The sequence below is a fragment of the Corvus cornix genome, chromosome 9 (assembly GCF_000738735.6).
Source record: "Corvus cornix cornix isolate S_Up_H32 chromosome 9, ASM73873v5, whole genome shotgun sequence".
In the NCBI taxonomy this organism is placed as follows: Eukaryota; Metazoa; Chordata; class Aves; order Passeriformes; family Corvidae; genus Corvus; species Corvus cornix.
Window position 1 is genome coordinate 1 of NC_046339.1, and position 17,728 is coordinate 17,728.

General features: G+C 42.7%; 1 long non-coding RNA gene across 1 annotated transcript; it reads right to left on the minus strand.

The window, feature by feature from the left end:
- Positions 1 to 4,990: 4,990 nt before the first annotated feature.
- LOC120410485 lies at positions 4,991 to 17,712 on the minus strand. Its single transcript, XR_005602686.1, has 2 exons — positions 17,522 to 17,712; positions 4,991 to 6,632 (listed from the first exon to the last, which is right to left on the minus strand). It is a non-coding gene; the product is annotated as an uncharacterized LOC120410485 (long non-coding RNA).
- Positions 17,713 to 17,728: the final 16 nt, after the last annotated feature.

The window sequence follows — 17,728 nt, forward strand, 5'->3', positions numbered from 1 at the left end:
CCTCTGGCGAGTGGCACCTGCATCCCACTGGAAAGGGAAAATATGGGGAGAGGGGCAAGAGGGAAGACTGTTGCTGACCTGTGTCCTTGGATTGCAGTTCTTCCTGGTGGGTCTGTGCTGCCAGAAGTACAGAGGAGATCGGTCTTCGAGTACCTGTTGGTTCACCTGTGGGGCTTGGAGGAGATGCTGGACATGAAATTCCAGGGAAATTCCCCTTGCTGGAGTGAGCAGCAGGGGAAGCTGTTTGCTGTCTGCTTCTTTATCACCTTCACCACCATCCCCTGGGGCTCCAGGTAATCCCACCTCCCCTTTGCTTTTTCCAAGGGTCTCTAAATGAGGGCCTGAGCTTTGCTGTAGCTCCTGTTTATAGGGAGGATCTGTTCCAGGAAATGTCTCATGGTGTGGACCGATGACAGTGCAGGGAAAGCAAAAAGTCCCACAGCTCCTGTGGCTCACTTGTCTGAACTGCCTCCGGGCAGCGAGGATTGTTCCCAAATATCATCCCCCTGGCTCCGGAACTCGGTAAGGTTGTGTTCCCCCAAAGCGCAGGGACTGCATCTTGGTGCTGTGTACCTCTTGCCTTTGCCTGCTGTTAACAGCTTTGTGGTGCATCTCAGTGAAATCCAGTTCAGTGGTTTCTACGCAAAAAACCTCTGTAGTGAGCAATTAAAAGAGAGGTGTGAAATTGGTGATCCTTTGACTTCTGCAGTGGGCCTAGGGTTTTTTTTTTATTCTCCTCTCTTTCAGGAAAGGAAAATCCATTTAAGTGGGCCCAGTGATGCCAAAAGCTTTGGTGTTTGAGCAGCCAAAGCCAAGGGGCACCAGCGCTGGGGGCCTGTGGTGGAGGGCCCGTGGTCCTGCCTGCGCTGTGGGGTCAGAGGGACGCAGGGTTCCTCTTTTCCTCTCTGCTGGGATTAAGTGCCTAGGGAATGACATTTCTGACAGCCCGGTCCTACCGCGTGTCTGCTGCAAACTGGCAGAGGCGAAGAGGCAAATGCCAGAGTTCCTTGGGGGTGATGGAGTTGTGGCGTTTGGCTGTGCCAAGAGGGGCAGGTTGGGCGTTATTCGTGCGTCTAAGGACTGGTTTGGGGGTATGGGAGCCCGGGGAGCAGAGCTCTCGGTGGATTCCCAGCTCTGTCAGGGATGTCAGCCGGTGCGGGGCTGGGTGACAACCTCTGGTTGGGCTCGGGCGAACGCTGGCACTGGCCCCGGCACAGACGTGGGCGAGGTTTGGGAGCAATGGGAATAAAATGAGGGATGGTGCTGGGCAGAGCGATCGGCCTGTGCTTGTGTCAGCGCAGCCATGCAGGCCACTGGGATCTGGGTAAAGCTCCAGTTCTCCTGGTGTTCAGGGATGCAAGGTCTGAGGAGCTGAATTTACCTGTGGGGTTTCCAGGACAGCAGGAATAAGAGGAAATGTGGTGCCAGAGCTGCATCACATCAGGTCGTGTTTCCCTCTGAGGACAAAGAGTCTCTGGCCTGAGGTGAGATTGCTGTGAGTGCTTGGATGAGCAATCGAGGGAACAGGGAGCTCAGAACTCCGGTCACTTTAGGTCTGTTTAGTTTGTGTCTGTGAGAACTGGGATCTGAGCTGCAGAGGTGCTGTTGGGAACAAAGGATGGAGTAAATCCACTCCCTAGATGCACAGTGAAGGACTGAGTAGCAGGCAATGGGAGTATTTATAAACAGTATCAATATTTCACTGAAACTGGGGCCAGAGCAGTGATGAGGGTAGTTGGGTTTGGCCTGGACCTGTCAGGATGAGCCATAAACAACTTAACCAAGCCCCTGACCCCTCAAGGGATGTGTCAAACACTTCCACAGAAAGCCAAGTCAGTAATGATTCCAGAGAAAAAGGTATTGGAAATTGCTTATGATCAGTGGGGAATTTCCTTTGGAATTATCAACCAGAGAGTTTATCAAAGAAGAACATTTCTTTTGGCTCTCTTTCTGATTTTCTCTCTGGCTTAAATTAGTTTTGTGTGCTTCCATTATGGAAGCGGCGTGTTTTCACCTTGAAATTTGGTTTGGGGTTTGAATAGTCCACATTGTTATACATGACTGCTTTGGTTATGGGTCAGAGAGAGGGAAGGGAAATTAGTTTTTATTATCTTGAAACTTTTTCAAACAGAAGATGTTGTCTTGCCTCTCCCCAAAGCACTCTAGACACATGGGAGTAACTCAAAAAACAATGCTTGAGAGGTTTAAGCATTAATAACAACTCTATTGTGTCTCGGTTGCAAGGATTCAGTCCTACAGTCCCAGACCGATGAGGAAAAAAAAGGAACTTCTGTTGTTCGTGGAAAATCTTCCATTATTCCTTGTGTGGTCTTTTCATTGTGTTACATGATTTACTGTCCAGTATCTTTCTAACAAAATGTGTTGGAAACTTAGATTAAGAATTTGAGTCTATTCACTACAAAATCCTGCCAAGCTTGAAGGACTGGGGTGATGACTGCTCTCAGCAACGGTTATTTATTAATATTCTGTCAGATTTCCCTCAGTTCTGGGCAGAAAAGCCAAGGGTTTGTGTTAGGAATTCTGCAAGCAAGGCCTCTGTGGCCATTGGCTTATTGTGCGTGTCAGTGAGCCAGGGCTGGGACAAAGACTCATGCAGGTACTGAGCTGGCACTGGAGCTGTTGCCCTTTGGAGCCATTTTAAATGTATGATTATTGCACATTTTGGAGGCTATTTCCAGAATTCCATTTGTAGCCAGATCTCACTCCAAGTGCAGCAGTCCAGGTGAGGGTTTTTACATCTCCGGCCCAATGCCGTCTGCTGAGCCCCAAAAATGTTCATTTTGTCCCCTACAAATTACCTCGGATTTCACTCCCAACACATCCTCTGACTAGACTAAGTTTTACCCCCAAACTGTCTCTACTTAATACTTCTGTTTTACCTCTGAATGTTTTTTCTGTTCCGTACTGATTGCCCTTCTTATATTAAAACCAAAATTTTCACTCTGTCCCCTGTGGTTTTCCTCGTATGTACCTTCAAAACGTTCATTCTGTCCCTCACAGATTAGCTCAGGTCTTTTCCCTCAAATTGTCTCTGTCTGTCCCCTACCGATAAGAACCTCAATTTTCATCCCAAAATGTCACCTACTAATTGCCTCGATTTTACCTCAAAATGTTCATTTTCTCCCATACAAATTAACTCACATTTTACCCCCAAAACGTTCGTTTTATCCCCTACAGAACGTGCCCAGCATCCGAGCAACAGGACCGCGAATGCCTGACGGCAGCAGCGCCACCGCTCCGCGATTTGCGCTCTGGCCACTGAAGCCCCACACGGCCGGGACAAGCATGAGGCGGTGGCACCCACGGAAGGCGTGACGTCGTGGCCTGCGGTACGGGATGTTACCCCCTGAGCAGCAGCACTGAGCGTAAAAAGCCGCTGCGCCCGCACGGCCTTCCCGAGGCGCTGCGCGTGGGTAACTGCGTCCGCTCCCTGCACACGCGCAGCTTTCTTAAACCGGCATCATTGGGTCAATGCGCGCGTGCAGCTGTTCCCCGGGGTGGCTGTAGTACCTCCTGTTCACCAGCAGGTGGAAGCAGCGAGCAGCACCACGCAGCTCTCCCGCTTCCCTGCGCACACGTAGCTTTCTGTCATTGCACAGGTGCGGTTTTCCGCGTTACTGCACGGGCACGGCTTCTCAATTTACTGCGCGTGTGCCGCTCTCTAAGTCGTTGCTCATTCCTTTGCTTTTTTGAGTTCTGCCGCTTATGTGCAGGTACTTTTGCTGGGTTTTTTTTATGTTTGAGGAGTTTTATTACTGCTTTTTAACTGCACGCGCACGGCGCTGCTGAGTTCACGTGCACGGGTGGGATCCTCTGTACTGCACGTGTGCGGCGTTCTTACTTGCGGTGTTAGCGAGAAAGAGAAGAGCCCAGCCCGTGCTTGGGTTTGGGAGGAGTGCGGCAATGCGCAAGACGAACGTTTGAAACAAGGCAGGTCAGCGCGGTGCAAACGACCTGGCAGGTGAGGGTAGTGCACAGCGAAAGGCTACTACGCGCACAGTAGCAGAAGTCAGAATTGTGACATGGAAAAACATGCTTTCCTTCTCGCCCCCGATACAGGAGCCCAGGATGGACGCTTGGAGCACGTCCATCAGAGCACCAAGGACCTCTGCAGGAGCCACAGCCCTAAAGACTCACGATGGCACTGAACACCTCTGCGCTCTGTTAACCTCACAGCTCTCAACTGGCCCCAGGACAGGATGAGGCACTCAGTTCTGCAGCTTGCTCCCATTCACACCTGGTTCTGTCATCACTGGCCTCATTAGTGAGATCTGGGCCCACCATTAAGGATCAGGTATGCCTGTGAATTGCTAGAGCCAGCAGAAAGCCACAGTCATATTCCTTAGGTCTTGAAACCCAGGGAGCAAACAGGGCGCATGCAGACAAGACAAAATGCGTGTTTGCAGAGATGCCTGCGTGGACGCACACGTGCATTGTGCTAACAAAAATCCATTTGCGTGGACCCATGAGAGCTTGCGCAGGTAGGTGCTCCCATGGATGGAGATCTCATAGCAGAGCTACATAGAAAACAACTAATCTAGCTGCTCCCAGCCTCTACCCTTCTAAAGCTGTGGGGCATCAGGGTTGCAAGGCAGCTCTCCTCTGAGGAGGCAGCTGGGTCTGGTGGCAGCATTCTTCCCAACCGGTGCATTCAGGCCCTCTACTCTACACCAATTCCACCGTGGTATTCCCCCATGTCACTCTTTCATTTGCACTGAACCTCAACAAGGCTGTAGGACACCAAACGGACGTGTCACTTCAACCAGTTTTGTACGTGGAGCCTCACCTTTATGGAATGGTGTTTGTTACCAAAACAAAAAAAAAAAATTAAAAAATATCCTTCAAGCCATCAATCTATTAGGGTATCAGAACCCATGCCTGTAACCCTAAATGTATTGAGTGCATATGAAATACTGACTGCTTCACGGTATGGCATTTTATTAAGTTATACCAACTAACTCAGGCAGGATTGAACATCTAACTTTTATTGTAAACTTCAATTTACTTTCTTCAGAAATGAGTTACAAACATTTTCACATATGCCTGGACCTTCACTTTTCAGATGAATGTCCCAGAGCTGTATTTCAGCTAATTACTAGAATAATACATGTAAGTGTTGACACTGAATGCCTAATGCCTAACATTACCAGAATGGGCATAGAAATATGCCGTTTCCTTAGCATTCCATTTTCTTTCAAGTCTTACAGATGACAGGCCAACTCATGTTATGGTAGCCAAGTTAGCACTACGTAAGTCTAAAAATCACAAGTTAATTTCAGCTGGTAAGGCACATCTTTCCTCTTCACAAGTTAGTTTTACATACTGTAACAATAAACAACTCATGGCATTTGAACATACTGTGCTCTTTGCAGATACGTTGTTATGGTGGTAATCACAAAACTAACACGTATCTGTAGCAAATACGATTCCAAAACACACATAAGAACTTACTGTACCACCATTTAGAGAAAGCATTTCAATCCAAAATGGTCAGAACAATCTTAAATAGCTGCGTAAGTATTTATAAATGTTAGTAAGGATATACCGCAGACCACAGCTTTCTATGTTTTCAAGTTCTGGTAGATATCCATGTTTAAATAAAATGGACAATACCAGTAGAGGTGCATTACCTCTTTCATCTTTATTTATAAATAAGTGACAACACTAGAAAACACAGGGATAACCAGTGCTTTGAACAGTGAGGGTGGGATCTAAAAATAGTCCGATTAAACTAAACAGCCTTAGGTCTTTATCAAGTTGCGTATCTGCTAGGAATGCTGAAATGCAAGAGTTTACACCTGCAGTATTCCATAATGGAACAGTCACATGGTATCAAATATAACCTCAGATTTCCAGACTGGTACATAAAAAGGCCATCATCAAGTATTAAAAGATCACTGCAAGCTCTTACTGCTTTTTGAGTTAAATAATAATCTTCAAATAAGACAAAACCCAAATAATCTCTTCAGTATCTTGCTTATCCTTGTGTTCAAGGATAAGCACAATGGAATAACTCAATGGAGTTAACTCAACAATAACTCACAATGGAAGCAATCACTTATGTGATGCAGCAAGAGAGGGCATTTAAGAACACCCAGACAAAACCTATGTAAGTACATGGACGCCCCAACCCTCCCCCTGAAACCCACTATAACCACTTAATGCCAGTACAGGAGCAAAGCTCAGTAAGGCAAAACCAGAAGTCTGACTACAGTAAGGAAACACAAAGGGAGACAGAGCTTCCTCGAATATTTGGAATCTGATGCCTTCCAAAACAAAGCACAACATCCTCATAATTTAAAAAGGGAAGTTGCTTTCTACGTATCTAATCCTCACACGTGCCAAGTAGTTCTCAAGTCCACTAAGTTCCTCTGTGCAGCAATTGATTTTGAATTCAACAATACTTCAAAAACTACAGTAATATTCAATGTGCTTTTTACTAAGGAGAGGAATAAAACAAATGGATGCTGATGTTGTTCTTGCCAGTTCAGCACTTCTGCAGCGATTCCGTTTGTTTCTTGCAGTATGAAAGTTCTACCAGCATCAGTCTTCAGAATCATTTTCAGAAGCTGTTGGAACAACACAGTGTAATCGGAAGCCTTGACAAAGATCTGTGAAATTAAAGCACTTTAGGGTGAGTAGAGGACATAAAGGTGACCTTATAATATTAAATAGCAGACTGTAGCACCCACCCAAACCTTTAAAGAGTCAAATTCTAAATTTCTCAAAGCACACGTTTCAATTAGTACAAGGAGCAAGGGCTGGGGAAGTTCTGGAGCGGTCAAACATGCTGTCCAGATTTGGATCGCCTCCTTCGCCTCCACACTGATGGACAGAAGCTACCCCTCTGTATGGCATACATTTTATACCGTGTGTGTAACTATAGGGTGGCTTGAAAGCACTTTTTTCCTGAATTCTTATAATTCTGCAGGCAGCACTGTTACTGATACAGGATGATAGTGATACAGCCTCTTCACCAAAACAGAAAAGGAAAGATTCAGTCCTCAGTAAAAGTACAATTTTAAAAGTGACTATGTCTGTGCATGTCAGTTTTCCAACCCATAGCTTGGCTGAGCAAATGAACGCTTAGGAAAATCTAAGAATGTTCAGATGTTTAAAAATTTATTTAGAGACAGATAAGAGGCATACTTGTTTCTTGTTATTTCAGCCATTAGCATAAGAAGGGTAATGTTGTCTAAGTACTGAGGGCTTTTAGCATCATCCTAAATGATGCAAGTGCAATGTAAGATGTGTGCTGCATATAGACCCACCAAGAATTATTTCAGCTAATTCCATTCCTTTATTGGAAAGTGAACAGAGGAGTAGCTCTGCTAAAGGAAAGATGGAGCAGAAAAATCTGATTGAAGCAAAGTGGGATGTAAAGTATCGTGCAGCATTAGTAGCTGTATGCCAGCCCAAGTGAAACTGCTGACTGTAACTTGCTCTTACATATCGCAATCCAATGTGTTCCTAGCAAGGTCTTGCTATAAAGAGGCTTGGCTAATGCCCTTCTTATTTTCCACAAGTCTTTCAGGGCAATGGTTTCAAGAAATACTGCCAAATACCCATACATGTCTTCAGACTTCTCTCCCAAATAATTCTTTAGCTTTCTTATTCTCTTAGTCTCAGCACTGAAGCCTTTTAAAAATTCATCTCACTTTGTGTCCCAGCCAAAGTCCCTGATTTTCTCTCCCCGCTTCACTACATCATTGTCATCTCCTTGCCAAGAACTCAGAAGAAACATTATTTTTATTTTTACAGGTTTCTTTCACTTCTAATTCTAAAAACTCCTCAAAGCTGAAATTCTTTTCAGCCTTTTGTGACTTTCAATTTCACTTATTCTCATTTATGCTACGTCCTCTCCCTTTTTTCTTTCAACTTTTCCTTTCCTTTCCTTTCCTTTCCTTTCCTTTCCTTTCCTTTCCTTTCCTTTCCTTTCCTTTCCTTTCCTTTCCTTTCCTTTCCTTTCCTTTCCTTTCCTTTCCTTTCCTTTCCTTTCCCTTTCCCTTTCCCTTTCCCTTTCCCTTTCCCTTTTCCTTTCCCTTTCCTTTATGCAGGCTTTTCCTGCGTTCTCCCTCACTATATAGAGGCAGAGAGAATGGTTTTTACCCCACTGCAAGCCCAGCAGCTGTCTCAGCCCATTCAGTTCAGCTGAGCTCCATCATTATTTGGTCTGGCTACTCTCTTCCATTCCATAATAAAAGAAGTGAGGGGGCTAGGTGACGGCCTACAGCAACTATTATCTGCTGTGTTTGTTCTCTGTCTTTTCTGAAAAGGAACACTGAGAAATCTAAATAGACAGTTTCAGCTGGAACTGTAAGGTAGAGCGAGATTTATGTCTCTCTGTAATTAAAACTGGGGTCACCTTTAAACCAATAATAAAAATTTTCCTGTTGCAATGTCCTAACATCCTGAGTCATTCAAAGACTGCAACACAGCAATATAACAGATGCTGAGAGGGCTCAAAACAATGAAACACTTCTGGTTTGATAATATAAAGGACACATTTACCATTAAGTGTTTGTCACTGAATGTATTCTCAGCAGACTCAGTTGAGTGAAATGCATTTTCAAAGAACTACAAGTCCTGCAGTGGAGTCCCAACAGAAAGTTGAGAAAAGCAGATAGAAGAACAACAACACTGGAAATCTACGTGACTTATGCCTTATGCCCTTTTTACTGGTTTGATCTGATATGAAAGGTCTGGTGACAAAGAAGAGCTGGGAACGATGTCAGTGGGGGCCCTCACATGAGCATGCGTGTTTACTTGTCCAAGTTTATTCATAATGTACTTGAGAACTGAACTAGGGTCACCTAGTTGCTGCCAGGAGTCGGTAACAAATGATCTATACAAATACTGAGAGCCTGCCTGGTCAAATGGGATAAAGGTTTGTTGTTTTACAGGAGGTTTGCTCCTATAAATAGTGTGACTGAATAAACAGTACTTAGCTTTAGAGAACCTGGGATGGTCAATTGCTGCAAAGGAGAGAAACAAAGCTGTAGAAATTGCACTAATTACTCCTCTTAAATCCCAGAACAGAAAGACTGCATGACAGAAGGCAAAAATTATACAAGTTTCCGTCCCACTAAGCTCACCGGCACACAGCCAAAGGTCTAAGTCAATGAATATACACAAGGAGACAAGAAAAGGGTGAGAAATGCACTTACACCACAAAATGATACCAAGATCTGTCACAAAAGTTACATGGCCCTGGAAATGTTGTTTCCTTCACAATGTGCAGAGTAAGAGTTTCCTATATCAGGGGTTATGAAGGTCAGCATTTCTGGCCTGCTTCCTTATATGTTAAGGAATTGTAAGGCTTTGAAGACAAATGTAAAATGTAATAGTTCTTAAATCAGTAAAACTCATGTCATTGCTCTTTTCAGTGTGGTAGATCCAGTATGCATTCAAGTTTTTCTTCATTCATGTCCTCATCCCTCAAAAATTAATCATTAGATTTGCAGATAATCATAGAATGGCTTGGGTAGAAGGGATCTGAAAGATCATCTGGTTCCAACTCCTGCCTCACTTCCACCATGGGCAGGGATGTCAACCACTAGAACAGGTTGCTTAGGGCCCCGTCCGACTGGGCCTTGAACACTTCCAGGGCTGGGGCAAGAGGTATTATGCTGCATCAAACCAGTAGTTGCAAAAAAAAAAAAAAAAGGAAAAAAGAAAAAAGAAAAAAATCAGAAAAAAAAAGGAAAATACAAGCTTTTTAAAACATTCAGAGGTCTTTGTCAGGTTCAAAAATTATGTGGCAGACCTAAATAAAATTAGCCAAGCTATATACGACTAGGAGGCAATTGCTTGGAGTTTAGCTAGGTATGTTATCAGCTAGATCATCTCTGAAAGAAAAGATAGCTGACAGCTTTGAAGTAAAAGAGAAGTTGGTCAGAGGATGACACTGGAGACAGCATTAGGGAAGAGAAACAGGTAGTTTGCCTCATTAACAGAGACGTTAAGGAGGAGGTTTATTGTGATATGCCATAAAACTAGTAAGGCTACTACTGAGTCCATGGTTTTATTTGAGACTAAAGAATGTCTCATGTTCAAATGCTTGTCTACTTTCTTCTACTATATCAGCTGATCTAGTAAAGACCTCTACCTATGATTTCTGTTTCTTATGTCCCGCTGTATTGTCCACGGTCACGTTTCAGTGTCAGACATCACACTGAAGTAAGGGGAATTCCACAGCTCACTCCCCCGTATTCTGCAACGGGCACTAAAACTCTCTTTGTATCAGCCGTGATCAGCTGTGAAGATACACTTGGACGCAGGTCTTTGAAGGATGTGATGAGCAGCTACAAAACGAGAATCATACAGATTTCCCTATCAAAGTTGTTCAATACAAGCAGCTCATAAAAAGCTAGATTAAAAATTGAAAGAACCCTACTGCAATATATAGCTTACGGTCCTGTCCATCTCTGTTTATCATCTTAATGGTTTAATGGCCGCATTCTCCAGCATGACTCTGCAGTGCATAAGAGCACTCTTACTGATTATCTGACATCTCCCAATCCTTTCACCTATCACAGGTGTCCCAAATTGCTATTCCTGCTGCTGCCTCATTTCTTGCTCTTTTGCTCTTCTTGCACTTCGCATCTGGACCAATGCATAGCTTTGATCTGTCTTAACTCTCCAAGTGCAGTTAAGAAGCAATACAAAACAACGAAAAAAAATATATAAATAATAATTATTAGGAAAATGCAATGCTCTTTCCTTCATTTCTATTACTTCAGAACAAAACTCTGTCATCTCTAATACAAGTAATCGCAAAAGGGTGTCATTACAGGTTTCCATATAATATTTGAAGACTACCAGTGGCTCTGCATATACCTAAGATGCTAGAAAGAAGAAACACATTAATTTAAATGAAGCTATAGACATTAAATGTGCCAGGGATGAAGAAGATAATGAACCAAAACATCTTCTACCATGCTATTCATGATTGTCACTGCCTACAGAAAGAGAGGTTCACTCTTTGCTGTACCTTTTTCTCAATGAAACACATTTCCTCAGCATATATTGATGTAAATCATTCTGTGCTTTATCCAAATGGGTTTCTTGAACATAACCTTATCGATGTTAAGTCCTTAATAACTACAAGCTAAATGCAACAGTCTCGCAGCTGGACCATTATACCCATTACACCTTTAAATAAAACGATTTTCAACTTACGTACAAAGTGGGATGTTTGTAGTCTTTTTTTTTTTTTTTTTTTTAAAGCAAGAATCATGCCACAAATAATTCTGTACTATAGCTTTTTTAAAAAAGCTAAGATATACATTTAAATGAAAAATACTGGCTGGGAATTTCTACCTACAAAATTTTTATTCCTTTTATAAAGAGAATAATAAAATCCAGAAACTTCGTAGCAGTCAAACCTATGGGATCTAAAATATTCAGAACATCCCTTGATAATGGTTATTAGAAGAATATAAAGGATCCCTTAAATAACAAAAAAATATGCCTTAAACTTTTCCTGAAACACTAAAAATTTCACTTTAGGCAGGGCTTCTCCAGAAGATACTGGGGAACACACAATGAGAAAGCTCTGTAGCCTCAATTTAGTGCTTATAAAGTGTTAGCCAGTGAAGTTCACTCCATACCTAAGATGTTATAGTCAGAAGCATTGCAGGGCTTCTAAATAATTTAAATAATCATGGAAAATTGAAATTCAGCCACAAAAATAGTACTGAAAAACTCTAAGGTTCAAAATGCACTCAAATACACCTGCTTCATATCTTAAGTGTCATTCACGAGAGCTCTATCAGGGTAAACTGCTATAACAAACTGATCTTTGTAGGCAATGGGCTGCATCAAAATATAAACAGTCACTAGCAAAAGTATCAGTAAAAAGCAAACAGAGCTTAGGCCTTCTTGCTGTGACAGTCACAGATTTTAAAACAACCAACCAAGTGTCCTTCCATCCCCAATTAGTACTAGCTATTAAATTTATCTTCCTATGAGCAACTAATGTAAAGAATGCAGGGCATGGGTAACGTGATTGCTGTTGCCCAGCCCAGTGAACAGAACTGCTGCATCTGCAGTGTGAACAATCTGGAAGCTGTGGGGAAACATTGATGAAAATCCTGATAAAAGACAATGAAAAAATAACCAGACCGTACAGTGAGAAAAGCATGAGTGTTGTTTCAGTGTTTGCACAGGATAAATAATGCTATGGTCTGTATGAACTATGCAGCTGAAAAATCATCATTGAGCCACACCTGATGCACCTGGACCAATTAATAAGAGAAGGCATTGTCAAACTACTTTTGTCCAGCTTCCTAACATAGTTCCAAAATATTTTAAGAAACCCACTTCATACAGCATATACTGCAAGGCAGCTATATTTGACAGCTACTGTAACTATGAGAGAGTGTAAAATTAAGGACTAACCTTTTAACATATGGACATTTTCTTGGAATGATACACCTGAGACAGCAAACGTACCCAGCACAGCCACGTCAATGCTGTAAACTTGACAGAGCAAGAAGTTGTTTTCTCCAGACTTTCGACAGAAAAACAATTCTTTATTTCTTAAATGGAATTTACAGCACTACAGCACACAATCGGTGTGATTGAGGCACTCGTAAGACCGATTCAGCACTCCTTTAACAGTTCACCAGATACATTTTTTTATGCCCAGCCTAAGTATTTTTTAGTACTGTGACAAGACCTCTGTCCTTCAACACTTTTGACACCAGATTTAGCAGAGAGATGGGGTTTCATGCCTACAGATGATTTTGTGCTTTGGTGGTTTCCACAACAAGGACTTCTGATCATCATCTTATATCCTAGTCTAATGGCCTTTTTCTAATGCAAACTTGCACATCCTAAGATAAAACTCCACTTAAAGAAGACCTTACTAATTAGCCCTTGAGCACACTGGCATACTTGGGTCAACAACCCAGGAATGTGTACCTGTAGGTTCACATCAGTCAGCTGTGGTGTCAGGTGTGGAACTTGTTACACCATAGATCTGTATTGCTGATGTTCTGTGGAGTCCTGAGGAAATAGTGTAGGAAAGACCAGTGTTGCCCAAACTTATGGAGTCATGCTGAAACAATTTCTTTGAGGTCAATTAAAATGACCTACCAAGCAATATTGCTGCTGCTTTATGCTAGCAGAAACTGCAAAGTATCTTCCCATTTAATCTAAATGAGCCCTATAATCACTTCAGTAAAAATGAATGTGGTAATGGTTAAATGCTCAGAGATGGGAAATTAATGCTTATATAGATTTTTGACGACTATAATTGATGAGCGTTATTGTTAGTGCATCATCTCTATAGTAATAGTCTAGTCCTACACAAAGACTCTGGCTTTGTCTAGTTCAAAGAGAAGGAGGCTGAGGGCCAATCTCATTGCTCCCTGCAGGTCCCTGAGGAGGGGGTGTGGAGGGGAAGGTGCTGGGCTCTTCTCCCTGGGATCCAGGGACAGAATGCCTGGGAACGGCTCAAAGCTGTTCCAAGGGAGATTCAGACTAGACATTATTAAATTAAATTAAATCTTCCTAAAAGATGGTTGATGCCTCAGGTATGTCAGTGTTTAGAGGCATTTGGATTGTGCCCTTAAAAATATGTTTTAACAGTGTTTCAGCCCTGAAGTGGTCAGACAGTTGAACTAGATGATCATTGTTGATCCTTTCCAAATGAACTATTCTATTCTATTCTATTCTATTCTATTCTATTCTATTCTATTCTATTCTATTCCTGATGCTATTCTACTTCTTTAGCTACGGAAGAGGTTAAAGCATCTCAACTTGGTGATACTAAGGTTTTTCAAAAGGGAGTAACTGTATTCACTTAATCACAAATGCCATTCCCAGTATATCACCCTGATTTTCTTTTAAATTTATTTTTGCATTTGACTAAAGTTAATTACTTGGCCTAGCCTGGAGGAAGTACTAGCTTGAAATTCAACAAAAATCTAGCGTGGAACAGGAGCACTGCCGTAAGTCTAAGTAACTTGGTGGAAGTATTGCCATTGCTTCTTCTCAAATCCCTGCTAAAATTTCTCGAGAACTGTGCATCTCCAAGAATTTTATAATCTGCTAGTTTTTTAAGCATTAAGAGTTTTAGCACTTCCTGTAGGAAGGAAGAACATGCATGTTCAGATGAGATACTGGAATTTTTCTATTTTGAGAGAGTTTAAAACTCTGGTCTGTGGAGGTAAGAAATTACAAGATTTACTGTTACCCACTGAAGTAGAATACAGTTAGAATTTGGATACATGATTGCGACTCCCCTGTACAAATATAGAGCAAGAGAATGTTTTACTGTTTTCAGTTAAGTGGTAAAGAGAGGAAAAAAAGAAAAGTACATAGCTGTCCTGCCGGCACTTATCGCCATGGCAAATGACGATTGGAACTGGCGACAAACCCCTGGTTTCTGCTCCCAGGCACATCTCCTGATCGGTAGGTCTTGTGGCCTCCCATCCATCCCAAAAGAATCACTAGAAAAGGGGACCAGGCAAAGATGAAGCAGAGGGCAAGTTAGGAGACAAGCACACATACATCTGCCTTGTTTAGCCTATTTGTCAGAGGAAAGGAGGCTTGTAAATCAGTTGTATGTGGTTCTGTGTTCTTCAGTGATATTTAAACCTTTTCATTAACTGTAAGAAAGTAGCATTGCAAAAGCATTACAACTTTTTAACAGTCTTGTAAAGACTGGTGAGAGAGGTAACTATTTCTTCAATGACAAATAAAGGTTCACCATAAATTTTCTTCTTAATAGATGCCAAGTTAATAATGCAACCAGGAGAACAGCTTCTATTGTGTCTTGCTTGCATTGCAGATCACTGAGAATCAACCCAAAAGACAATACAAAAGAAACTAAGACCTACCCACCTCCCTGCTTATAGGACTGTTTATTTTAATGTGCTAGCTAGAAGAAATTGTAAGAATTCCTCAATCCACTAAACATCTGCTCACTGCAATGCATTAAGTAACATCAACCAAGCAAATTCTAGAGCCTAGCTTTTTAGAAGACTATCACATTTATGTAGCAGGTGGATTTATGTTTTAAAAAAACAAGGGCAGAACTGTAACTGGCTCTGGTGTGGGCAAAGAGAATATCCATTAGGAAAGGAGAATGTGAAAAGCTGAAATAAGTTGGAGTGACAACATAATATTTTGATTATTCAAACAAACATGAAAGCCTTTTCAGTCCTATTGGAGTAAGTTACATTACAGTGAAATCCTAGCAATGGGCAGAATTTGTGCCAAATTTTAAAATTCTATGCAGACTACTCTAAGTACTCGGTAACTGTTCAGTCTAGCTTCACAGTAAGGTCAAGGTGAGAAGGGCTTCAACAAGAGGATGGGATAGCCCAGAACAGCTTTTGTCATCAGCGAAGTTTGTGACAACTTCAGGGCAAGACAGAGATGGACAAAAACGAAAGTGAATCTCTCAGTACGGTCTTGAATTGGGCTACATTCTTTTCATGTATCTAGCTATGCACTTCACACCATTGAGGCCTCTTTCCTAAACAGACAGATTACCATTTCGATGCTGTAAAAACTGAATTCCAGTACTTTAAACTTGGACTCGACACGTGGAATCAACTCTTCTGGGTTGCTTTTTAAAATCTTTTGCTCCCAGATTTTGCAGAGGCAGAAATAATGTTTAATTCTGAAACCTTCTCTACAATGTTTTATTAACTTAACGGTTGGACCAACTGTGCACATTTGCAAAATTTATTTACCTAATGAGCTGCTATGCAGCACTTTGTCCATTCTTTCTGAATGCTGTCTCTTTATCTAGCAAAATCTATTCCTTCTCCCTCCTGACTAGGTTTTTATCAAGTCGTATTGTGTGCTGACAAGCAACAGTTTCCCTGGTTAGTTCCCATCCTTGTATCTTACTTATCTTTTACCTAGTCTTAAATTTATTCCCTTCTAAAAAACCTGAGGCCTAGCTGGTTTTATCCTAGGCTTAGAAGCTTTCCTATCCTAGCCCTTATCTCACAAGAGCCCATCCTGCACATTCTTCTCTTTCCTGGAGGCTTTTTTCCTTCTATCCTCATATCACACGATCATTTCTTCCATTTGTACTGGAAGCCAATGGGATACCTGTTGCTCTCTCAGGTTCTTCCTGTGACTTTTCCCTTCGGGTTACGAAGAAAGAAGTGTAAACAGCACAAAGGCACAGGTGTACATGAAATCGAGTCATGCAAGGAAACCACAGAATTTACAGCCTGTTCAACCACGAACATTAGAAAACTCTCAACCATGCATGTGCAAACAACTGTTTGCATAGGGGTGGACATGTCACTTCTCTGTCACACTTTCAAGCTAAATACTGGCAGTCCTAGGGGTTTTTTCTGATTGTTTAACGTGGAAACCAGAAGGAATTATGCTCTTTTGCTCTACTCTAACATAACACAAAGGAACCAAGGGAGAGGGGGAGGGCAGTCACCAACAGCGGCTATTCTATTGTTTTCGCTCAAAAACTTGGCAAAGCAACAAGCTAGACACAGCTGAAATGTGCTGGCTAAAAATTTCTCAAAACTTTCATCTGAGACAGACACGAACCATGCCTAATACCATCACAGAGAAAGTTTGTCAAAGCCGCGGATACCTGAAAAAGGTTGCATACCCAAAAAATTAGTAATCCCTATACACGTACAACATTATCAACATGCCTACAATTCTGATTCACACACTTTTATGCATATGATGCACGAATTACAAATTAATGGTATGCTCTAAAAGCATATTTTGTTTTGGGGTTGTTATTTTGTGGCTGGTCAAGGAACACTTCCTTGATTTTGGTACTTTTAGAAGTAAGTAATTTGATTTCAAAACAGGTCTACAAAAATTGTCTCAGCTCAAATGTGATTTCCCATACTGGGGAAATTAGGAGTTGGAATGTTCATCAGTTTGCATTTGAGAGTTCGTTTATTTTTTAAATCCTTTCATGGCGCATTTGCCATTTCAAGTCAGAAAGAAATCCCCTTCCTGACAGACTTCCCTCAGTTTATTGTGGTCAAAAAGCAGTTATATTTCATTGTCTTGAGGAAGGTAACAGATTGCAGAGAAGGATCTGGGCATCCTGGGGGACACGAAATTGAACACGAGCCAACAATGTGCCCTTGCTGAAAAGGTAAATGGTATCCTGGGATGCACGAGGCAGGTCGAGGGAGGGGATCCCCGCACTCCGATCAGCACTGCTGAGGTCACACCTGCAGGGCTGTGCTGAGTTCTGGGCTCCCCAATATGGAACGTGAACGTGCTGGAGAGAGGGCAACAAAGGGCCACAGGGATGACGGACAAGAAAGCATCTGTCCTCCGAGGAAAGGCTGAGAGAGCTGGGACCGTTCGGGCATCTCATCCACCCGTACAAACACCTGCAGGGAGAGTGCCAAGAGGACGGAGCCAGGCTCTTCCGAGTGGTTTTAGTCCTTCCCGCAGGGCTTAGCGGCCACAGGAGCAACGCTCCTCCTGTACCACCCCCGCTCCCAGCCTGAGCCACAGCACCCTGACACGGTCCTACCCTCTATTCGCGCAGTGGAATATTTTGAAGTATTTTCAAGTTCCGCTATACCCGAGAGGCACAGGGGTGGATAGGCGGGGGGTTTGAGGCCTCCCGGCGAGGGCGCGGTGCCGGCCCCGGAAGGAGGAAAGGGGGTGACGTGCCGCCGCCACAGGAGGCCATGGCGGCGGCCCCGCCCGCGGCGCCGCGGGGATTCCTCGGGGCGGG